Source organism: Anomaloglossus baeobatrachus, chromosome 2 (assembly GCF_048569485.1).
Source record: "Anomaloglossus baeobatrachus isolate aAnoBae1 chromosome 2, aAnoBae1.hap1, whole genome shotgun sequence".
Classification (NCBI taxonomy): Eukaryota; Metazoa; Chordata; class Amphibia; order Anura; family Aromobatidae; genus Anomaloglossus; species Anomaloglossus baeobatrachus.
In genome coordinates, this window is record NC_134354.1 from 6,412,299 (window position 1) to 6,437,810 (window position 25,512).

The 25,512-nt window shown below is 52.7% G+C and overlaps 1 pseudogene; it reads left to right on the forward strand.

The window, feature by feature from the left end:
* Positions 1 to 519: 519 nt before the first annotated feature.
* LOC142292436 (V-set domain-containing T-cell activation inhibitor 1-like) overlaps positions 520 to 25,512 on the forward strand; it is a 50,592-nt pseudogene continuing 25,599 nt past the window's right edge.

The window sequence follows — 25,512 nt, forward strand, 5'->3', positions numbered from 1 at the left end:
AGACAGAAGGAGCAGAAGAGACAGAAGGAGCAGAAGAGGGAGAAGAAGCAGAAGAGGCAGGAGGAGCAGAAGAGGCAGGAGGAGCAGAAGAGGCAGGAGGAGCAGAAGAGACAGAAGGAGCAGAAGAGACAGAAGGAGCAGAAGAGGGAGAAGAAGCAGAAGAGGCAGGAGGAGCAGAAGAGGCAGGAGGAGCAGGAGAAGCAGAAGGGGCAGAAGGAGCAGAAGAGACAGAAGGAGTGTTAAAAATATACTCTTAAATATATTTTTCTTCAAATACGCGATAAGATGCATGAAAAATGGACTACAAAATGTGTAAAAAATAAATGTAGTTTACATATGATAAAAATGATTGCTAAATTATAAAGTTGCAGTTCAGTTACAGAAAAGGAAAAAAGATATACTGCATTAGCTTACGTAAAAGAGTTCAATGAGTCCATACTGATCAATAGAAAACCTTCATCCATCTCTCCTTGGATCCTGAATGGTAAGGCAGGGGTGATATACTGTAGGCTTTTCAGCATGTGTTCATCTTGCAGCCTGGAAGGATTCTGGGACAGTTGGTGACGTGCAGGAGGAGTGAACGACCCCCTCCCTCGTGTCATGTTATATGACAACTGTCCAAACCATATAGGGAAATTACTGCTGGACGCATGTCACATGGTGTAATCTCTAGAAGCTTCCGTGACGACATGGACTCTCATGGGTTAAAGTTTCTTAAAATCCAGCCAGACAGCATGATAGATTGTCTATAGACGGGGGAGAAGTCCCTCATTGTTTTTACAAGACTCTTGTTGACTCAATGTAATTGTGTTGGCCATTGAAAGCTAGACGTATTGTTCTCCAGACTTTTCCAGTAACCATTGTATTGTAGTTGTGTATTGCTAATGTGATTACCTTAGTAGCCATTGTCTAGTCGGTGACTCCCAGATTACATGTACATCTTCAGTCTTTCTACCCATATCATTTAAATAAACATTGTCTATGCAGCTTGAGATTCATCCAATGGGAGAGGCGATCTTGTCCAACCAATCGATGAGGACGCAGTGTATCTAAGTGGAAGGCTGTGGCTATAAAAGGGACTTCTTTAAGCCACCAGGGTTGATGAAGGTTGATGCATGCTGATGGATCCAGTCTAAGCTCTTTGGAGCTGACTAGAGGATCAGGATATCTTATGGCTTCAATCTAGGGACTCCGGATCCGGTTGGAGACCATATCCACAGCCTAGGGATTTCGACTCCGGCTGCCAGGATTTTAACATCAAACCAGGACTACCTAAGGAGGACACTCAGGTTGGGACAGTTCAGTCACCTGTTACAGACTTTGCAGACCTCAGACAGCTTGGAACCTGTGAGGCATGGACATTCTAAATCCCTGGTGAGCCAGCGGAAGGGTGAGACTCTGTTGCCTGTTACATTTGTGTGTTTTGCTGGTTATGTGTTATGTGCCGTTAATTGTTTGGGGCTCCAATAAAGTCTAATTATTGTAGTTCCCTCATCCTGTGTTGTCTGAGTAGTGTTACGCCCACGGTTAAGGAGGCCGGCGTTCAGTTGGGATGAGCCCTGAGCCACGCTGTCTTTCTAAAGGCGGCGGGTTTTAGTGGACGAGAGCACCCACTGAGCCCCGTGTCTCCACAATTGGTGGCAGCAGTGGGATACTACTCAGCCTGGTTTACCCAGGGGAGCTGCAGCGGACTGGTGTTCGTGGACACCGTCCAGGGCTCAATAACCAGGGAGGCACATAAGCATACCCAGCAGGCCATAGGGGAGGCATTCAGGTTTCGGACGCTGCCATGTCCAACCCCACCAGCTCAGCCATGGGACAAGGACAAGAGAGGAGTTACGACCGCTGCAGTAAATGGATGCTGCAGGATCTGTGCCGGAGGCGAGAGATTGTCTGCTGGAGCGCTGAGACTCGGTCGGACTTGATCCGGAAATTAGTCCGTTGGGATGCCCAGAATGATGCAGAGGACGATGAGGATCCCGCCGATATTGACCCAGAGGATGTAGACTATGTGCCACATCATGGATCTAGTGACAATTGGGAATCAACTTTGTCCAAAATGGCCCAAGCCACAGCGTTGTTGGATGCATTGGGGCCTAGATCCTCAAGAGAAGAGAGGGCTTATGTTCTGGAATATGTTTATGGGATTCCAGCTGCCATACTGCTAACACCAGCTGCTCGAGAAGGATGGTCCCGCTACCCAGCAGAAGCTGCGCCAAAACAAAGGACTACAGACAAGGCCTGTGACTCGCCCAATCTATGGCGCTGTTATACATGTGGGCGCAATGGACATCTAGATAAAGATTGTCTCCAAAACCGAGGCCGCATGCTTGGAGCCCGTCTGCCACTCCAACCAGTCAACATGTGCCGAGATGAACCAATGAGACCTGAGGAATGCTACTCCCAAGAAACACCAATAGTTGAGGAAGTGGTTTATCCAGTCCACACCCTACGGCAGGCCGGACACCGTACACCAGCCAACCTCCATCCCCACATCCAGACGGTCAAGGTCGGTGATATACAGGCTCAGGGACTTCGAGACATTGGATCTTCCATCACTCTGGTAAGCCCAGTTATTGTTTCCCCAGAAGACCCTGTACCAGATTCCCAATTATCCATCTCCCTGGCTGAGGGCCAGCGCTCAGACGTCCCTCTGGCATGTGTGCAGTTGGACCTAAAAACCGACCAGGGAGAGGTCGAGGTGGAGCTTGTGGATAGCCTCCCCACACCTGGTATTTTGGGGACCATCCAGGAAGTGATCGATGTGGGGATTGTGAACAGCCTCCCCATTCCTGACATTGTGGAGACTGACCAGAGCAAGGCTGATGTGGAGCTTATGGACACCGTCCACACACCTGTTGTTTCGGGGACTAGCCAGGAGGAAGTTGAAGTGGGGTTCATAGATGGCCCCACCAAGCCTGTTGTTTCGGATACCACTCAAAGGGAAGTGAAAGTGGGGCTTGTGAATTACCTGCTCACACCAGTCATTTTGGAGAATGACCTAGGACAAGGACTAGCCAGTCAGTTTGAAGAAGCCATCACCCACCTCCAAGCCAAGCAGGACCCTGATGTGGATCTTTCTAACATCTTTTCCAGGGATGGTTTGCATTCCCGGTCTCCATCATCCACTTCTGAGCTAAGAACCGTGAGTAAGCCTAACCACACTGTGGCTATTGACTGGGGGAGGATTGATAGTGGGAGATTTGTGCAGGCCCAACTCATGGACCCCACCTTAGTGCTTGTCCACCATATGGCTGCTCAACTTGGGGGAGGTAATCAGGGGGAGGTGTATAGATGCGAGCCTCTGTTGCTGACCTCACCATTAAAAAGGACAATACCGTCAAGAGGAGAAGGATGATCGGAAGCCTATCATGTCTGGCTAATATTAAGAAGGGGGAGGAATGTGACGACATGGACTCTCATGGGTTAAAGTTTCTTAAAATTCAGCCAGACAGGATGATAGATTGTCTATAGACGGGGGAGAAGTCCCTCATTGTTTTTACAAGACTCTTGTTGACTCAATGTAATTGTGTTGGCCATTGAAAGCCAGACGTATTGTTCTCCAGACTTTTCCAGTAACCATTGTATTGTAGTTGTGTATTGCTAATGTGATTACCTTAGTAGCCATTGTCTAGTCGGTGACTCCCAGATTACATGTACATCTTCAGTCTTTCTACCCATATCATTTAAATGAACATTGTCTATGCAGCTTGAGATTCATCCAATGGGAGAAGCAATCTTGTCCAACCAATCGATGAGGACGCAGTGTATCTAAGTGGAAGGCTGTGGCTATAAAAGGGACTTCTTTAAGCCACCAGGGTTGATGAAGGTTGATGGATGCTGATGGATCCAGTCTAAGCTCTTTGAAGCTGACTAGAGGATCAGGATATCTTATGGCTTCAATCTAGGGACTTCGGACCCGGTTGGAGACCATATCCACAGCCTAGGAATTTCGACTCCGGCTGCCAGGATTTTAACATCAAACCAGGACTACCTATGGAGGACACTCAGGTTGGGACACTTCAGTCACCTGTTACAGACTTTGCAGACCTCAGACAGCTTGGAACCTGTGAGGCATGGACATTCTAAATCCCTGGTGAGCCAGCGGAAGGGTGAGACTCTGTTGCCTGTTACATTTGTGTGTTTTGCTGGTTATGTGTTATGTGCCGTTAATTGTTTGGGGATCCAATAAAGTCTAATTATTGTGGTTCCCTCACCCTGTGTTGTCTGAGTAGTGTTACGCCCACGGTTAAGGAGGCCGGCGTTTAGTTGGGATGAGCCCTGAGCCACGCTGTCTTTCTAAAGGCGGCGGGTTTTAGTGGACGAGAGCACCCACTGAGCCCCGTGTCTCCACAGTTGCAGTTCAGTTACAGAAAAGGAAAAAAGATATACTGCATTAGCTTACGTAAAAGAGTTCAATGAGTCCATACTGATCAATAGAAAACCTTCATCCATCTCTCCTTGGATCCTGAATGGTAAGGCAGGGGTGATATACTGTAGGCTTTTCAGCATGTGTTCATCTTGCAGCCTGGAAGGATTCTGGGACAGTTGGTGACGTGCAGGAGGAGTGAACAACCCCCTCCCTCGTGTCATGTTATATGACAACTGTCCAAACCATATAGGGAAATTACTGCTGGACGCATGTCACATGGTGTAATCTCTAGAAGCTTCCAGATGGAAGGATATATATATATATATATATATACCATGTCAGCACTTATGTATATTCAATATGAATATCTTAATATTTATTCCTTATAAGAAACTATCGATAAGCTATGCCCTCCAACATAAACAGAACTGTGAACATATATATGTCCTACTATAAAATGTTTGATAACTAGATGTATTAATTTTAATGTTTTTACAAGGATCAGAAGAGACAGAAGGAGCAGAAGAGACAGAAGGAGCAGAAGAGACAGAAGGAGCAGAAGAGACAGAAGGAGCAGAAGAGGCAGAAGGGGCAGAAGAGGCAGGAGGAGCAGAAGGGTCAGAAGAAGCAGAAGAGGCAGAAGGAGCAGAAGAGACAGAAGGAGCAGAAGAGACAGAAGGAGCAGAAGAGACAGAAGGAGCAGAAGAGGCAGAAGGGGCAGAAGAGGCAGGAGGAGCAGAAGGGGCAGAAGGGTCAGAAGAAGCAGAAGAGGCAGAAGGAGCAGAAGAGACAGAAGGAGCAGAAGAGGCAGGAGGAGCAGAAGAGGCAGAAGGAGCAGAAGAGGCAGGAGGAGCAGAAGAGGCAGAAGGAGCAGAAGAGGCAGGAGGAGCAGAAGAGGCAGGAGGAGCAGAAGAAGCAGAAGGGGCAGAAGGAGCAGAAAGGGCAGAAGGAGCAGGAGGAGCAGAAGAGACAGAAGGAGCAGAAGAGGCAGGAGGAGCAGAAGAGGCAGAAGGAGCAGAAGAGGCAGGAGGAGCAGAAGAGGCAGGAGGAGCAGAAGAAGCAGAAGGGGCAGAAGGAGCAGAAAGGGCAGAAGGAGCAGGAGGAGCAGAAGGGACAGAAGGAGCAGAAGGACAGAAAGGGCAGAAGGGACAGAAGAAGCAGAAGGGGCAGGAGAAGCAGAAGAGGCAGAACGAGCAGAAGCAGCAGTAGGCAGCACGGTGGCTCAGTGGTTAGCACTGCAGTCTTGCAGCGCTGGGATCCTGGGTTCAAATCCCACCAAGGACACCATCTGCAAGGAGTTTGTATGTTCTCCCCGTGTTTGCGTGGGTTTCCTCCCACACACCAAAGACATACAGATAGGAACTCTAGATTGTGAGCCGCAATGGGGACAGTGTTGCCAATGTATGTAAAGCGCTGTGGAATTAATAGCGCTATATAAATGAATAAAATTATTATTATTATTATTATTAGGCGGCAGAAGGGGCAGAAGGACCAGGAGGAGCAGGAGGAGCAGAAGGGACAGAAGGGACAGAAGGGACAGAAGGGACAAAAAGAGCAGAAGGGGCATAAGGAGCAGAAAAAGCAGAAGGGGCAGAAGGTCCAGAAGGAGCAAAAAGAGCAGACGATTACCATGAAGAAGCCACAGTGTATGTACATGTAGCCAGATGTGCGTCCTAGCCACCAGGGGTCTGCAGCTACAGACCAGAGATAGGCTGGAATCTGGCCAGAATACAGAAACTAAAAAGAGATCTTGTAGGAAATCCGCTTAAGTGTCAGTATCTGTCTGATGACAAGTTTACTGCCTATTTCTAGGGACAACCAGCAGAATAGTGAGTGCAGCTCTGGAGTATAATACAGGAGGTAACTCAGGATCAGTAATGTATGTACACAGTGACTGCACCGGCAGAATAGTGAGTGCAGCTCTGGAGTATAATACAGGAGGTAACTCAGGATCAGTAATGTATGTACACAATGACTGCACCAGCAGAATAGTGAGTGCAGCTCTGGAGTATAATACAGGAGGTAACTCAGGATCAGTAATGTATGTACACAATGACTGCACCAGCAGAATAGTGAGTGCAGCTCTGGAGTATAATACAGGAGGTAACTCAGGATCAGTAATGTAATGTATGTACACAGTGACTGCACCAGCAGAATAGTGAGTGCAGCTCTGGAGTATAATACAGGAGGTAACTCAGGATCAGTAATGTAATGTATGTATACAGTGACTGCACCAGCAGAATAGTGAGTGCAGCTCTGGAGAATAATACAGGAGGTAACTCAGGATCAGTAATGTATGTACACAATGACTGCACCAGCAGAATAGTGAGTGCAGCTCTGGAGTATAATACAGGAGGTAACTCAGGATCAGTAATGTAATGTATGTACACAGTGACTGCACCAGCAGAATAGTGAGTGCAGCTCTGGAGTATAATACAGGAGGTAACTCAGGATCAGTAATGTAATGTATGTATACAGTGACTGCACCAGCAGAATAGTGAGTGCAGCTCTGGAGTATAATACAGGAGGTAACTCAGGATCAGTAATGTATGTACACAGTGACTGCACCGGCAGAATAGTGAGTGCAGCTCTGGAGTATAATACAGGAGGTAACTCAGGATCAGTAATGTATGTACACAATGACTGCACCAGCAGAATAGTGAGTGCAGCTCTGGAGTATAATACAGGAGGTAACTCAGGATCAGTAATGTATGTACACAATGACTGCACCAGCAGAATAGTGAGTGCAGCTCTGGAGTATAATACAGGAGGTAACTCAGGATCAGTAATGTAATGTATGTACACAGTGACTGCACCAGCAGAATAGTGAGTGCAGCTCTGGAGTATAATACAGGAGGTAACTCAGGATCAGTAATGTAATGTATGTAGACAGTGACTGCACCAGCAGAATAGTGAGTGCAGCTCTGGAGTATAATACAGGGGTAACTCAGGATCAGTAATGTATGTATACAGTGACTGCACCAGCAGAATAGTGAGTGCAGCTCTGGAGAATAATACAGGAGGTAACTCAGGATCAGTAATGTATGTACACAGTGACTGCACCAGCAGAATAGTGAGTGCAGCTCTGGAGTATAATACAGGAGGTAACTTACGATCAGTAATGTAATGTACGTATACAGCAGAATAGTGAGTGCAGCTCTTGAGTATAACATTAGATGTAGTCCAGGTAATGTGTAATGTATCCAAGAAAGGAGGAAATACAAGTTTTTAAAGTGCAAAAAGTACATAATTTATTAATGAATATGGTGACAAGGACTTGAAAAGGTTAATATGAAAGTTTTAAAAGACCGAATCAAACAGGATGTTATATGCACCTAATACATTGGGCCCAAGCTGTAGCACTGATAGTCATTTAAATGTATCCACAATCAATGTCCCTCTGCTTACAACATATCTGTGCTTTAAGAACAATAATGTAAACAATGGAACATTCATAGATTCAATCAGATTTAGTAAAACAGAGAGAACAATGTTTAGACATGAATGGATAATGACTCTATAAGGGCCAGTGGCAAGACAGAGGGTATATGGTCAGATCGCATCATTATATTGCTGCAGTTCATGGTAAGTCCAGGTGTGGGGCCCCGAGGTTCGGTGTCGGTGCAGCGGTGCATTACCTTCAGGGACTCCACGCGGCTGGATCTTGTCACAGGTAGGAAATCCTCTATTTTGATTGTCGTGACGCCACTCTCAGAATTGCGGTCAGTGGAGACCGCCACTGCAGGTTAGGGGGCCTGGGGCCGATAGTGGGTGCAGTCAGGTGTAATAGCCTCCTGAGAGTGAGGCATGCCCCAGGGCCCCGTGTAGATGTGTGGAACTACAAGTCGCAGAATGACTCACACGCACAAGCAGAATGTCTTTCAGGGGTTTTTACTCACTGATGGTGGCAGGGTGAGTAACCCGGGCGTAGCTGGGATGAACCAGGCTGGAACCAGGCGTCCTTCAGGCTGACTTATGAGGGTGGCTACCGACTCGCCTTCCTTAGCCCTTTGTGTTTTGGGGTAACCCCTGCTTGAAGCCCTGCTGGGGTCGCCCAGGGAAGTTGCTGGTGCCTCTCTCCCCTTCCTTTTGGCCCGTTTGCTTGTAGCCTGGACCAGGTCACTCCGGCTGCTTGCCTCCTGTGAGCTATGGGCCCTCACTTTGCTACGTGGCTGCGGACTCTGTGGTGTTGTCTTGGGGGTGTAAAGTGCCCCCTCATGCAGGTTTGGCAAAGGACAGGTGAATCTATCCCTGCACTGGTACCTGTTACCCGGTTGGGCCTGGTATCTCCCTGACAGTCTCCTTACTCTCCACTCCGTTGCTCTCTCTTTAGCCGTGGGTGGATTTCGGGCAGCACTACCAGGTGACCGTTCTCCCCCGTCGGTAGTCACTGCGCGTACGTTGTCAGAATTGTGTCGAGCTCCAGGGTCGGCTTCTGCTCTCCCTGAACTTCACTACCCAACTCCTCTCGGCTCACTCCTGTTCCCGCCTACGTCACCTAGCAACCAGGCTCTCTACCACACCCCTTGAGTGGAGATGGAGGCCTCGCCCCCTCCTGGGATCCCCAGGGGTCCTCCCAAAGGTACATGTGTGAGACCTGATCACTATGCGCCTGTGTAGTCACACCTCGGTCAGCCTTCTGGATTACCTGTTTTGTACTGTCCCCAGCATGGGTGCAGTACTCAGTGGTGCCTGACCAGGTCAGGGGCACCACATTCCCCCTTAGTTATCACCAGCACGTCCTCGGGCTGCAAGACAACATTTTAAAATGCATAAAACATTAAAACATTGTAAAACATTTTAAAACCACCAGGTACCATACATCACCACCCTCCACCCACAAGTCCGTTAACCCACCCAAAACCCTCTCAGGAGGCAGGTCACCGGTTTCTTTTGGTAACCAGGTCTGGGCCATCTGCTTCCCCAGACCTTTCCTCCAATCTTCCTCTCCCGTTGGCCGCGCCTTCAGCCACTTCTGGCAGGATGTGGAGGCGGCTTTCATGGTCTGGTGGTTTCAGGGTATACCTGGCCTGGTGGAGCCGCGCCTTCAGCCTCTTCTCAGCAGGATGCAGAGGCGGCCTCCACAGTTGGTGCCGACCAGGTACCCTCTTTGTGGTGGAGAGCCAGGCCCCATAAACAGGCGTGCTCCCTGGTTGCAGGCGAGCCAGGCCCCTAAACAGGCTGGCTCTGGTGGTGGTACCTCTGGGGTAACTATTTACACTGCGAGAGTTTGTGGCTATAGCCAGTTCATAGCCTTAAGGTTCATGGGTTAAAGTGCAAAAAGAGGTTTCTCACATTAGTTCATGTGGGCACATTTCTTGAACTTGTAAACGTTGCAAAACTTGTCAAAACTTGTAACTTCTGTACTTTACTTGCTTTACACAGATTCCTCCGCACCAGGGCTTGGGCCTGTAGGGCTGTGGCACCTGTTGCTTTCTCCATCTCTGTCATCATCTGTAGTGGTCTCATCAATGGGTTCTTTATCTTTTCTTTCCTCTTCTTCTTCATCTTGTAGTGTTGAGATAGCAGGTTTACTGTAGAGACTTCTGGGGCATGGTGTGACATCTAGTGCGTACCATCCGCGTTCTCCTTGGTGTTTGGTGAATTCTACCGGGTCTCCTATCTGTAGCTTTCTTCCTGGATGTCCTCTAGGTAAATGTGCTCTTACATCCCTTCTGTTCACAAAAATGCCCTCCTTTACACCAGGTGCTACTATAAAGCCATATCCAGACCTTAGACTGAAGTCTTCTACAACTCCTCGACAAAGTGGGCCTCTGACCTGGGATTTGGCTCTTCTCAAGGACCGCTTTTCCTCTAAGTCTCTGGCCGTGACCTCGTCCTTCTCCTCGGGAGACTGCTGTGCAGGTGGATCCCTTGTCCTACTGCGGCGCCATGTCCTGCGGGCTGGGTCCTGCCTGACTGCCACCTCACCGCTTGCAGGCTCCCAGGTGATGTATTTGGACAGATCTTCTTCAGCGGAGGATGTCGGGCTCTCTTCATCCCAGCGGGAGTACGGCAGCATCTCTAGCTCTTGGACTGGTGCTGCATCCGCTGCTGACGGCTCTGGGGTCAGCTTCTCAGCTTTCTGGCCTCCCCTCCCCCTTAGTTCTTCTGAGCACTCCTCTTGTGGCAGCGCTAGGGATGGATATTCATCAGCAGGCCAGGGCGGTGGACTCTTTGGCGTGGATGTTGCAGGAGTCTTCCTGTGGGTGTGCGGGGGAAGCAGATACCGGTCCACCATCTCCTTTGGGAAGTGGGCCTCTAGATCAGCCTTCAGCTTCCAGTATTCGGGGTCCTCCCCCAGCATGGACTTCCCAGCAGGGACTTCCTTGGGCTGGGGAGTGATGTCTGCTCTGGCCTTGCAGGCCGGGGTAGATAATTGTACAGTCTTGCCTTGGCGGGCCGCGACTGGCAGGGCGGCGGCCTGAATCAGCGTCGCTGTTGTGGCCGGTTCTTGGCGGGCCGGGCTGGGCGTCGCTGCAGCGGTCTGGGCTTGGCGGACCGCACCTGACTTGGCGGCGGTCTGGGTCAGCGCCGCCGCGCCGGGCATCTCTCCAGGGACCGCAGGCATGGCAGCAGGGGTCGGGGCACTCGCGCTGGCAGGGGCAACACAGGACTCACCCATCGGTAGCATCATCGGGGCCTGAGTCGTCGCCGCTCGGTCTGGCACCCGTCGTGCGGTTCCCCTCTCGTAGGCCTGAACCGCCGCAGCCATCTCCTGCAGCTCCGCACGTCCCTCTCGGATCTGCTGCACGATCCTCGCTTCCAGTCGGTTACTGAACTGGGCAAGCTCCCAGGACCACCAGGCAGCGGAACCCGGCTCTGGGCTCCTATCTTCAGACGCCATCTTCACCGCGTCGTCGCCGCTCTGCAGATCTTTTCTCAGCAGCAGGCCTCCGACTCTTCCTTGCAGCCTCAGTGCCAGTTCCTTCACTGCCTTGAACTCTTCTCCCAACAGCAGGCTTATCAGTCTCTGCTCTGCCTTTTCCAGCAGCAGGCTTCTGGCTCCCTTTCTGTCCCGACGTCTCTGAACGCCTCCGCTCTCATCACTTGCGAGGTCAGGACTCTGCAGGGGATCTCTGGGTAGCCACACCTCTTCGTGGGCGGTAACTTCTCCCAGCGCGGGCTGCTGTGGTTTTTCAGCGCGCTTTTCATGGTGGCAATATGGCGGCGCTTCCAATTTTTCAAGCGGACCGCCCAGGCACATGGTCACCTGTCTGAACAGGTCTAGTCCTTATCCTGTTCGTGACGCCAGGACTGTGGGGCCCCGAGGTTCGGTGTCGGTGCAGCGGTGCATTACCTTCAGGGACTCCACGCGGCTGGATCTTGTCACAGGTAGGAAATCCTCTATTTTGATTGTCGTGACGCCACTCTCAGAATTGCGGTCAGTGGAGACCGCCACTGCAGGTTAGGGGGCCTGGGGCCGATAGTGGGTGCAGTCAGTTGTAATAGCCTCCTGAGAGTGAGGCATGCCCCAGGGCCCCGTGTAGATGTGTGGAACTACAAGTCGCAGAATGACTCACACGCACAAGCAGAATGTCTTTCAAGGGTTTTACTCACTGATGGTGGCAGGGTGAGTAACCCGGGCGTAGCTGGGATGAACCAGGCTGGAACCAGGTGTCCTTCAGGCTGACTTGTGAGGGTGACTACCAACTCGCCTTCCTTAGCCCTTTGTGTTTTGGGGTAACCCCTGCTTGAAGCCCTGCTGGGGTCGCCCAGGGAAGTTGCTGGTGCCTCTCTCCCCTTCTTTTTGGCCCGTTTGCTTGTAGCCTGGACCAGGTCACTCCGGCTGCTTGCCTCCTGTGAGCTATGGGCCCTCACTTTGCTACGTGGCTGCGGACTCTGTGGTGTTGTCTTGGGGGTGTAAAGTGCCCCCTCATGCAGGTTTGGCAAAGGACAGGTGAATCTATCCCTGCACTGGGACCTGTTACCCGGTTGGGCCTGGTATCTCCCTGACAGTCTCCTTACTCTCCACTCCGTTGCTCTCTCTTTAGCCGTGGGTGGATTTCGGGCAGCACTACCAGGTGACCGTTCTCCCCCGTCGGTAGCCACTGCGCGTACGTTGTCAGAATTGTGTCGAGCTCCAGGGTCGGCTTCTGCTCTCCCTGAACTTCACTACCCAACTCCTCTCGGCTCACTCCTCACTCCTGTCCCCGCCTACGTCACCTAGCAACCAGGCTCTCTACCACACCCCTTGAGTGGAGATGGAGGCCTCGCCCCCTCCTGGGATCCCCAGGGGTCCTCCCAAAGGTACATGTGTGAGACCTGATCACTATGCGCCTGTGTAGTCACACCTCGGTCAGCCTTCTGGATTACCTGTTTTGTACTGTCCCCAGCATGGGTGCAGTACTCAGTGGTGCCTGACCAGGTCAGGGGCGCCACACAGGATTTTTGCAATTGTAATGTAGAAATCATGCCAAGGCAGGAGTCACACCCTTTGTTTGCCAGAGAAGCGTTCAGATGGCCGGTGCTGGAGTGCAGGTTTGGTCCGGAGGAGAGGCCCCAAGGGTATATTTCTAGTATGGTATTCTGGAAATTTGCTCTAATAATAAATGTGTAATGTATGTAGAAATTGATTCTATACTATACGCTACATAAATATGTCAGACTGTAAATGGAGGACACTTTTACTGTAGAACCTGAATCTTTATTGATCTTTCCAGGGTCTCTGGACGGTTCCTCCATTGATGTGAGGACCATTAACGCCGTTGGACAGATCGGTGAGAGTCTGATTCTCATTTGCTCTTTCATCCCTGATGTGACACAATCCAGTGATATCCTGTGGGAGAAGATGGGCGACTCCGGAGTTGTGCACAGATACAAGAATGGAGAAGTGTCGTTGATGGACCAGAACCAAAACTTCCGAGGTCGGACCTCACTGTTTGTTGAGCAGCTGTCTGCATGAAACGCCTCCCTGAAGATCGATAATTTACAGATGAGGGACGCCGGAGACTACAAGTGCACAGTCTCCAATTCCAAAGGGAAGAGTGAAGGCGAGCTGAGTCTTATGGTGGGAGGTGAGTGGTCTACACGAGGTCTACACGAGGTCCACAGATACATGTACGAGAGGTCTAGGACGGATGTATCTTCATCACAAGGAGAACAATGAGAATTAGTGCAACTTAATTCAGAGTGTAAGAGGTGGAATATAATGAGGAGCTGACGCAGCAGAGTCTACTCCAGGAGAAGGAAGGAGTCTACAGAACATGGGTGGGTCGGGAGGAGAAAGAGAGTCTGGAGGACAGATAGGTCTGAAACAGACAGAGGAGTCTGGAGGAGGAACAGAGAGGAGTCTGGAAGAGGAACAGAGAGGAGTCTGGAGGAGGAGGACAGAGGAGTCTGGAGGAGGATAGAGGAGTCTAGAGGAGGAGGACAGAGGAGTCTGTAGGAGGAGCACAGAGGAGTCTGCAGGAGGAGCACTGAGGAGTCTGGAGGAGCAGAGAGGAGTCTGTAGGAGGAGGACAGAAGAGTCTGTAGGAGGAGCACAGAGGAGTCTGTAGGAGGATAGAGGAGTCTGTAGGAGGAACAGAGAGGAGTCTGCAGGAGGAGCACAGAGGACTCTGTAGGAGGAGGAAGGAGGAGTCTGTAGGAGGAGCACAGAGGAGTCTGTAGGAGGAGCACAGAGGAGTCTGGAGGAGTAGAGAGGAGTCTGTAGGAGGAGCACAGAGGAGTCTGTAGGAGGAGCACAGAGGAGTCTGGAGGAGCAGAGAGGAGTCTGTAGGAGGAGCACAGAGGAGTCTGTAGGAGGAGGACAGAGGAGTCTGAAAGAGGAGGACAGAGGAGTCTGGAGGAGGAGGACAGAGGAGTCTGGAGGAGGAGCAGAGAGGAGTCTGCAGGAGGAGCACTGAGGAGTCTGGAGGAGCAGAGAGGAGTCTGTAGGAGGAGGACAGAAGAGTCTGTAGGAGGAGCACAGAGGAGTCTGGAGAAGGAGCACAGAGAAGTATGGAGGAGGAGCACAGAGGAGTCTGTAGGAGGAGCACAGAGAAGTATGGAGGAGGAGCACAGAGAAGTCTCTAGGAGGAGCACAGAGGAGTCTGTAGGTAACCTCTGCAATGCTGTGATGAACCAGGTGGAACCAGGAGGTCACTGTTGACTCGCCTTCCTAGTGTCGCGGGCGGGGAGGACGCCGCCACTGCGCGCTCGCTAACGCTCGGTCCGGCGCTGCTGCGGCTGCCGCTCGGTGGCTTGAGCAGTGGCCCGGATTCGGGGACTCGAGCGGCGCTCCTCGCCCGTGAGTGAAAAGGGTGGTTGGTTTGGGGGATTTAGTCCGTGACGCCACCCACGGGTCGTGGTGAAGATGGGCACCACCGCTGCTGGTGACGGGGATCCCGGGAGCAATGGTAGGGAGCAGCTGGGATGTTGTTTTGCCCCTCCGTGGGTAGGGGTCGGTGGTCCCGGGGCCTGGTGATGTGACGGGGAGGCTGGGTTGGTGAGGTGCAGGGTTGCAGGGACAGCGCGGCGTGGTGCCGGATGGCACGGGTGTACTCACTCAGTAAGAGATGCACAAAGTCCTCGGTAAACCAAACGGCTGGATGGACGGTCCCGCAGCCGGCTGCAGTGTCTCTCCCCGGACAGGTGATGGCAGCTGTCTTTCCCTGCACCTTCATGTACTTGATTGACTATGGATCCCCAACGGTAGTCCGCTCCCCGGTGTATGGATGCCAGAGGAGCCCGTTTGCCCGCAGGCGCCGGCCCTTGGGTCTCTAGCCTTAGGCGGTAGCTGTATACCCTCACGGTGTGGGCGGTTGCCTTCTATCGGGTCTTTGGCTGTTAGGAAAACCCTGGGGTTCCGGTCACACTCGGATTTGACTATTGTCGGCGGCTCCAAGACTGGTCGGGGTCCAATGGCCCTGCCTGTGTGTGCTGGCTTCACTTCGCTCCCCGGTCGGTACCGGCGGGCCAACGCCCGACCCCGGTCCTACGGTTCCGCGTTGCTTCACCACTCCTGCAGACAGCCACCACCGTCTGCCAACCTTGCTGTCAGTGCCTGGTCCACAAACCCAGACACCCAAGTGCTTGCTCCTCTCACTTCCACCTCCTGGACTAAACTGTCACTTTTCCCGCCTCCAGGCCTGTGAACTCCTCGGTGGGTGGAGCCAACCGCTTAGCTCCGCCCCACCTGGTGTGGACATCAGACCCTAGAGGGAGGCAACATGGGTTTTGTGTTTAGCTGGTGTCACTGTCTGTCACGAACCACCGGGGGGGTCACTCAGAAATCCCCCGCGCTGGCTACCAGTACGTCACAATCGGGGGGTAACAAGTGGGGGTCACCCCTCCTTTATACCTCCCGACCGACAGACAGAGCACGTGACGCGCTCTCTAGCGCCCCTCTTATAGTCAGGCCAATTATGGAATTGCCCGACCATAAGCAAGGAGGCCGCTATACTACTTATGCCGATTATTGAAGGGTCCCCGGTGAGAGTAGGGTATATATTCCCCCGACCTCCGCGGGCGGAATATATAAAACCTCCCCGAATCTCACTGGCCTCCCCACAATAATCCTTGGCACAACTCGCTGCCACCAACCGCTTCACGGTAACTATTAGCCGAACACACAGACGTGGGATTCAAGATCGAGATAACAGAACAGCCCAAGATTAATTATATAATTTAATCAGCCTAAAGCACACTAGAAACTACAATATATACAATAGGGAATCTACAGAATATACATATGTCAGAGTACAGTTACAATCAAAGCATGGGTTACAAACAGGCATACACAGTTCCAGCAGTTACCTTGTGCGTCTGGCCACAGGGGGGCGCTGTAGACCAGGTTTCTAGGATCCTTCCCACAGATGTTTCCTACACGTGACCCCCAGCGAAAGAACACTGGAAAATGGCCGAAGTAGGGTTATCAACCTGGGCAAATCCAGGTCCCCTCCTACCTTAGTGACCTCAGAGGGAGCACTGCTCCACCCCTGGCTGGAGTTATGGACAATATCAACAACAGGGGATATGGCCATAACTTGGCCTGGGAGCGTCGTAGGCAGACGCCAACGCTCTAATTGTGACAGTTATGAATTTAGCTACAGAACGAGAGGACTCATGACTTGTCTACTAGTTCCCCATTGGCTGATATCACGCCTGGGGTATTTCCCCAGGTCCTGCTCCCATAAAAAGGGTGTGCCAGCATCGTCCGCATGCGGAGACACCATTTTTATGGTTGCCATATTTATCGGAAATATGGCTTGCGAGATATGAACCATTTTTTACTGGAGTCGTTCTGTCTGGATAGTTCCATAGCCTTGCTAATTAGATAGCAGCCCCTACCACAGGGTCACGGCAGGGAGTCATCCTGTGTCCATTGTTCCCACATCATCTAATCTCCATATCACAGGAGATGGCTGTTGGAGGTGTAAGTGGAACACAGACCAGTTCCTTTGACACCTATCTGCTAAACAAACCGTTTATCCCTGTGGTAAATTTTCTGCTTGAAGGAGTTGTGTGAAGGAAAGGGGGGGTGACACCAGGAGAGGGCTTCCTGACATAACTTGAATATCATGATTTATCGTCATATCTCCGGATTTACCTCACACCTCCCCCCTTTTGAGGGCGCTAGGGGGCAGCACACTCCGGTGTTCCCCCGTGCGCCCGTCCGCGGCCTCTCCTTGTCAGGACAGCCCGTCTGCGTTACCGTGGTCACGGCCCCTTTTGTGGCGAATGGTGAAGTTGTATTGCTGGAGCGCCAGGCTCCATCGCAACAACCTGCCATTCGTCCCGGAGACAGTGTGTAACCAGCTGAGGGGATTGTGGTCCGTCTCCACGATGAAGTGGCGCCCGTATAGATAGGGTTGCAGACGCTGCAGGGCCCACACTATGGCCAGGCACTCCTTTTCCATCGTGGAATAGGCCACTTCCCTTGGTAACAGCTTCCTGCTCAGGTACAAGACTGGGTGCTCTTGGCTCGCAGAGTCCACCTGGCTGAGCACCGCACCGAGGCCGAAGTCACTGGCGTCGGTCTGTACTACAAACGGCCGCGTGAAGTCGGCTGCCTGTAGCACGGGCGGGCTGGACAGGGCGTCCTTTAGGGCCCGGAAGGCTGTCTCGCAGTCCATTGTCCAATCGACTGCAGAGGGCAGCTTCTTCTTGGTGAGGTCCGTCAAGGGCTTTGCCAGGCTACTATAGCATGGAACAAACCTCCTATAGTACCCAGCGGTCCCCAAGAAGGACATCACCTGCTTCTTGGTCCTGGGGGTGGGCCAGGACGCGATGGCCTCCACTTTCTCAGGCTCGGGCTTCAGTGTTCTCCCGCCTACCCGGTGACCGAGGTACTGGACCTCGCTCATGGCCAGCTGACACTTTCCCGGCTTGATGGTCAAACCTGCCTGGTGGATCCGCCTGAGCACCTGTGCTAGATGCTCTAGGTGGTCCTCCCAGGTGGGACTGAAGACGGCAATGTCATCCAGGTACGCGGCCGCGTACCCTTCAAGTCCCTTGAGCAGGGTGTTGACCATCCGCTGGAAAGTGGCAGGGGCATTCCTCATCCCGAATGGCATCACCGTGGACTCGTACAGTCCAAATGGGGTAATAAAGGCAGAGCGTTCCCTGGCCTTGCGAGTCAGGGGGATCTGCCAATATCCCCGGCTCAGATCCATGATGGTCAGGTACTGAGCCCCGGCCAACTGATCGAGCAGGTCATCGATGCGTGGCATTGGGTACGCATCGGCGACCGTGACAGCATTGAGCCCCCTGTAGTCCACGCAGAACCGAGTGGTTCGGTCCTTCTTAGGGACGAGGACTACAGGCGAGGCCCAAGCGCTGTTGGATGCCTGGATCACCCCCAGCTTCAGCATCTCGTCAATCTCCTGGCGCATGTGTTGCTGCACCTCCAGGGAGACCCGGTATGCTGAACGCCGGATTGGGGGATGATCCCCAGTGTCCACGTGATGGACAGCCAAGTTAGTCCTTCCGGGCTGGTTGGTAAACAACCCCCGGAAGGGGTGTAGGGTGGCCCACAGCTGGGACCGTTGGTCTTCCAAGAGCTGGTGGCCAACCTCCACATCCTCAATGGATCCGCCTGCCCTAACCTGGGCTAGCATATCCAAGAGGGCTTCCGCTTCTCCCTCCTCGGGCAGGTTGCACACGGGGAGCGCACACGCCTCCCGCTCATGATGTGCCTTCATCATGTTCACATGGAAGGGCTTCCGCCTTCCACGGGCAGGGTCCAGGGTGACCAGGTACGTTACAGGGTTGAGCTGCTGGTACACGAGGTATGGGCCTTCCCAGGCTGCCTGAAGCTTGTCCTGTGGTACGGGGACCAGTACCCACACCTTTTGACCCACTTGGTAGGTCCTCTCACAAGCGTTCTGGTCGTACCAATGCTTCTGATCGGCCTGGGCTTGAGCCATATTGTCGTGTACCAGTTGCGTCAAGGCCTGCATTTTGTCCCGGAAGCGCATGACATACTCGATAACCGACACTCCAGGGGTGGCCAAATCCCCTTCCCAAGCCTCTTTCACCAGAGCCAGGGGGCCCCGCACACGTCGCCCGTACAGGAGCTCAAACGGTGAGAATCCTGTTGAGGCCTGTGGAACCTCCCGGTAAGCAAATAACAGGTGTGGGAGATACCGCTCCCAGTCACGCCCATGGGAGTCGACCAACATCTTAAGCATCTGCTTTAAGGTGCCATTGAACCGCTCGCACAGGCCATTAGTCTGTGGATGGTACGGGCTGGCCACCAGATGTCGCACCTGGACTTGCTTACAGAGGGCCTCCATCAGCTGGGACATGAATTGGGTCCCCCGGTCAGTGAGCATTTCCTGGGGAAAACCCACTCTGGAGAAAATCTCCAGCAATGCGGTGGCCACCTTGTCAGCCCGAATGGACGACAAGGCCACTGCTTCTGGGTACCGGGTGGCATAGTCCACTACCGTCAGTATGAAGCGTTTCCCGGAGCTGCTGGGGATGGCCAGCGGGCCGACCAGATCCACAGCCACCCTCCTGAAAGGCTCATCGATGATTGGCAGAGATACCAGTGGGGCTTTGGGGTGTGGCCCCGCCTTCCCCACTCTCTGACAGGTTTCACACGAACGGCAGTAGGCAGCCACATCGGCCCCCATTTTCGGCCAGTAGAAATGCTGGTTTAACCTGGCCTTGGTCTTAGCGATCCCTAGGTGTCCGGCCATCGGAATCTCATGTGCGATCCGCAACAACTCCGTCCGGAACGGATAGGGTACCACCAACTGTCGGTCCCTGGGCCACGCCTCCGGTGAACCCTGCTGGACCGTGACCCGGTACAGCCGTCCTTGGTCCCAGACCACTCGCTCCGGGTCCGAGTCCGAGGGAGGCTGTGCCGCCTGCTCCTTTAGAGCTTTCAGGCTGTCGTCAGCTTCTAACGCTGCCTGAAACCCCTGACTAGATGTGGCCAGAATCGACGAGACTGTCACATCTTCGGTCAGTACCCCGGGACCTGTGTCCTGGCCTCCACCTGACTCGGCTGCCACTTGGTCAGAAGGGGAAGAGCTATCGGACCTCCGGGAGGCCCCTTGGCTTCCAGCACTCCCACTGCGGGTGACAGCGGCCACAGCCGCTGCGACCGTGGGTCGTGCCTGCTCCTCCTCCGTTCCTGACCAAGTCGCCGGTTCAGGCAGACCTACCTGGCTTCCTGACACCCCGGTTGTGGGGGAACCCTGCACCGAGATCTTACCTGGGAGCACTTCCGCTCCGGGACCGGCCCCAATCTCACCTGCCTGTTCCCCCCCTGCAGCAACAGAACCCCGCTGTGAAATCTCTGGGGACCCCACATTTGCTGTGGTAGCCCCCACCCCACACACTGGTCCTCCCCCTGCAGCACCCTGCTCTCTGCTTATCCCTGCAGAGGGCAACAGATCCCAGCTCACAGGCTGATTACTGTAGAGGCATTGTCACACCTTTCTCTGACCCCCTCCCCTGTCACAGCTGCAGCTGAGTGTGTGTCTATGGTGTCTGTGCAAGCAGAAATATCAGAGTTCACTCCCTCCTCCCTTACATCATTCATAGAGAACACATTAACATTGTCAGGAGTCATGTCAGTACTGGCTGAAGGTTCAGCCTTTGGGGGGGGCCCAAACTGGGAGGTTATCTGCCCCAAATCTGTCCCAAGTAGCACGTTTGCGGGGATCCGATCAGTTACCCCCACCTCTCTCACCCCTCGCCCTGCGCCCCAGTCCACATAAATGCCAGCAACAGGCAGCGCCGGGTCAATGCCTCCAATCCCGGAGACAGAGAGGGTTTTTCCAGGTATCAAGTCTTGGGGGGACACCATCTCAGGCCGCACCAGAGTCACCTCCGAGGCGCTGTCTCGCAGTCCTATGGTCACAGACCGGCCGACGGTGACAGGTTGGAAGCTGTCCAGGGACCTACCACCACCCCCACCCACACAATACACCTTGGGCGGCCCTTGGGACGGGGACGGAGCCGGGGCCTTGGGACGCTGAGGGCACATGGCCTTGAAGTACCAGGTAGGTTGCACTGGTGGCACCGTCTTGGCTCTGCCACGGGCCTGGAGAGGGGAGTTGAGGGGGACACCCCCTGCAGTCTAGGGGCAGGTGGGGCAGTCGCAGAATTCATCTTACCCCCTCTCCAGGTGCTGCTGGTGGCTGCTCTCCTGGCCTCAGGAGCCCGATTGTTGGTGTAGTCATCGGCCAGGGCAGCTGTAGCCGTGGACCCCTTTGGCTTCTGGTCTCGGATGAACTGGCGGAGATCCTCAGGGCAGTTCCACAAGAGTTGCTCTGTGATGACCAAGTCTAGGATCTCTGGTCCGGTGGTAAGCTGCAGGCCTTGGGTCCAGTGGTCGGCAGCTCAGGCAAGTGCCCGCCGGTGGTCAGCCCAGGAGTCCTTTGGTCCCTTCTGCAGGGTCCGGAACTTCTTGCGGTGGGACTCCGGAGTGAGGTTGTACTGTTGGATCAGGGCCCGCTTGATGGTGTCGTAGCCCTGATCTGCCTCAGTAGGCAAGTCCCCAAGGATTTCCAGGGCCTTACCCCTTAAACGGGGGGTCAGGTATTTGGCCCACTGGTCCTTGTCCAGATGGTGCTGCAAGCAAGTCCGTTCAAAAGCAGTCAGGAAAGAGTCCAAGTCTCCATCCTTCTCCAGCACTGGGAAGTCCTCAACACGGACCTTTGGAAGTTTGGTGTCTTGAAGGTCACGTGTGGCTGATGAGGGCCGGAGCTGAGCTAGCTGCAGCTGGTGGTCACGCTCTGCCTGTTGCTGTCGCTCTTCACGTGCTGCTTGCCGCTCCGCAGCCTCAGCGTCACGCGCTGCCTGTCGCTCACGCTCGGCCATGAGTATCTCGTAGGTATCCCGGTCTCCAGCCATAAGCCTGGCCAAGGCAGCTTGAAGGAGGGCCTCTGCACCTCTCAGGCCGGAGGGATTGGCAAGTGGTGATCTGCGGCACGCTGCAGAGCCAGGTGATTCACTGTCCATTTCAAAGCGGAGGACTGGCATCTGGCTCGTTGAGGACCCTTGGGCGAGCTCCTCCTCATCTTGTCCAGCAGTGCCAGGTTGTGCAATGTCCTCTGCAGAGCTGTTCTCTGGCGTCGGGCTCTTGGAGGGCTCGTGGACAACCTCCTCATCGTCTCTGGCCTGAGCATCGGCCATTCCTTTGGCTTTGCTCCTGGTGCCATCAGCCATTCTTGCAGACTTTTGGTCACTGACACAGAACTGACACCTGATGCACCCACACACCTTACAGTATCTGCACTCTGACACTCTAGTGTTGAGCTGGTCTGAAGACCCCAGCAGCCACAGCTGCTGCAGGCAGTCTTTAGTGTCTGGGAGTATGGGTCTCACACTCACATACACTATTATCTCGATCCCACCGCTATGCCACCAATATGTCACGAACCACCGGGGGGGTCACTCAGAAATCCCCCGCGCTGGCTACCAGTACGTCACAATCGGGGGGTAACAAGTGGGGGTCACCCCTCCTTTATACCTCCCGACCGACAGACAGAGCACGTGACGCGCTCTCTAGCGCCCCTCTTATAGTCAGGCCAATTATGGAATTGCCCGACCATAAGCAAGGAGGCCGCTATACTACTTATGCCGATTATTGAAGGGTCCCCGGTGAGAGTAGGGTATATATTCCCCCGACCTCCGCGGGCGGAATATATAAAACCTCCCCGAATCTCACTGGCCTCCCCACAATAATCCTTGGCACAACTCGCTGCCACCAACCGCTTCACGGTAACTATTAGCCGAACACACAGACGTGGGATTCAAGATCGAGATAACAGAACAGCCCAAGATTAATTATATAATTTAATCAGCCTAAAGCACACTAGAAACTACAATATATACAATAGGGAATCTACAGAATATACATATCTCAGAGTACAGTTACAATCAAAGCATGGGTTACAAACAGGCATACACAGTTCCAGCAGTTACCTTGTGCGTCTGGCCACAGGGGGGCGCTGTAGACCAGGTTTCTAGGATCCTTCCCACAGATGTTTCCTACACGTGACCCCCAGCGAAAGAACACTGGAAAATGGCCGAAGTAGGGTTATCAACCTGGGCAAATCCAGGTCCCCTCCTACCTTAGTGACCTCAGAGGGAGCACTGCTCCACCCCTGGCTGGAGTTATGGACAATATCCACAACAGGGGATATGGCCATAACTTGGCCTGGGAGCGTCGTAGGCAGACGCCAACGCTCTAATTGTGACAGTTATGAATTTAGCTACAGAACGAGAGGACTCATGACTTGTCTACTAGTTCCCCATTGGCTGATATCACGCCTGGGGTATTTCCCCAGGTCCTGCTCCCATAAAAAGGGTGTGCCAGCATCGTCCGCATGCGGAGACACCATTTTTATGGTTGCCATATTTATCGGAAATATGGCTTGCGAGATATGAACCATTTTTTACTGGAGTCGTTCTGTCTGGATAGTTCCATAGCCTTGCTAATTAGATAGCAGCCCCTACCACAGGGTCACGGCAGGGAGTCATCCTGTGTCCATTGTTCCCACATCATCTAATCTCCATATCACAGGAGATGGCTGTTGGAGGTGTAAGTGGAACACAGACCAGTTCCTTTGACACCTATCTGCTAAACAAACCGTTTATCCCTGTGGTAAATTTTCTGCTTGAAGGAGTTGTGTGAAGGAAAGGGGGGGTGACACCAGGAGAGGGCTTCCTGACATAACTTGAATATCATGATTTATCGTCATATCTCCGGATTTACCTCACACTGTCTAATGGGGGTGGGGGTGTTTGAGTGTTATCTGTGACGACCTGGCATTTCTCCAATATTGTGCGCCCCTTGAAATTCCACCGCAGCCATATCTATAGCATTATTGTGTCGCCAGGGGTTAAGGGGATACCCAGAACCGGGCCAAAGGGTCGCTTCTGGAAAGGGGATCACGGTGTCGTGACCCGGTCTGTGCTCCCTGGTTCCACAATAAAAAGGGGGGTTATGTTCGTGACGCCACCCGTGGAATGTGATCAGAGATGACCACCGCTGCTGCAGAACCTCCGGGGTGATGGAAGGCAGCTTGAGATGGGACGGCTCCCCACGGGTAGAGCCTTTTCCCCGGGGCAGTGTGTTAGTCTATGGGGGGAGTGCAGGACACGAGCACAATAAACAGGCAGACTCACGGTTTTGCAGTTTCTTTGTCTTTTACTGATGATGGTATTCAGCAGAGTACTGTCCACGGAGTCTGTGAGGGGTTCAGGGTTTCTCCCACCCAGCCGGGCCGTTTTGGCTTCCTTGCCTGCACTGTGTGTCTGTGGCCCTGCTGCTGTGTGAACTATGCAGCCGGCTCTGCTCTGCTTCTAGGTACCGACCTGACAGGCAACTCGAGTCCTTCCTTGTATGTTCCTGAACTCTCCTATGTTGCTTGTGTCTGTGGTACAGGTGAAAGATCTGGAATCTTCACTTCTCTGGTGGTAACTGTACAGTATGTAACCTGCAGTCTCAGATCCAGCATCCATTCTGTGTGCTCCACTGGGATGAGCTCAGCAATGCTCTGTCTCCCAGGAATGTTCCTCTTTGTACTCTGTCTCCTTTCCTCAGACCCTCAGCTAGGCCTGGAATTGGTCAGTGGATCCTGAGGTGAGCTAAAGCCAGCTTCCAACCTGCAGAGATCCTTTCTCCTCAGTCCTCTGCACTGAACTTCCAAACTGAAACTACTGACCATTTCCTCCCCCCACCAGAATATACAGGGAAGCAGCTTGGTCTCCCCCTTCTGGCCAGGAGGTCTTGGTGTTGTGTGTGGGGAGTTAACCCTTTGTGTTGTTACTGTGGCAACCCTGGGGTGCCACATTCCCCCTTAGTGAAGAACAGTACTCCGGGACTGTGAAAGAAACAAACAAGTTATGAACAACAAGTGTATATATAAATACAGAGTCTCAAAAGGAAAAAAATACAAAAACCTTAAAGCTCAAAAAGAGTCCAAAATGTTCAAAAATATATGTGTTCATACAGTATAGTCTCTGTAGGTACTGGGCTTTTGGTCTTAACGTTGCAATTATATATACATTTAAACAACCAAACGCTTCTTACAGGTGTCTCTACTCTGGTCGTTAGTGCAGTAGACCTCACAGCCCTCGGGCCACCAACAATGTGATCAAGTTGTAACTCTCCGTGCTGCCACCTTACACCACTCTTCTCTCACCTTTTCTGTACACTAAACTGTTACGGTTTTTCAGCTAAACATTATAACATATGTACATTTTACATGCAATTCCACATTAGTCTTTATATCTTGCTGGTATCTGACCCTGAGTACTACGCTGTGACCTGCGTACTGCTGGTGTACTGGGTGTACTTAGCATAATGGTGTGGGTGGAAGTGTACCTATTTGGTGTTTCTGGTACTTGTGAGGATGGTGGACTGACTGTAGGGCTGGCAAGCTCACTGGGACCAGGAATCTGTTCTTCCTCTACGGTTTCAACTTCCAGTTCTTCTTGTCTTGAGACTTCTTGTGGTATGGATTCTGATGTTGATTCTGCCACTTGAGGGAAGGCGATCATTGGGACTACTACTGCTCCATAGTAATTTGGCCATGTTTTTGGGAAATCTCCTAAGACTGTATGGAATACATCTTCTTCCTTCTTGACAGGTTGTACCTGTACGGGTAAGGTGACTTCTGGTGTCTTCAGGGTTTCAGGACATGGTTTGAGTTGATCTCTTGACACGACAGCTGATGTCTTTCCTTCAT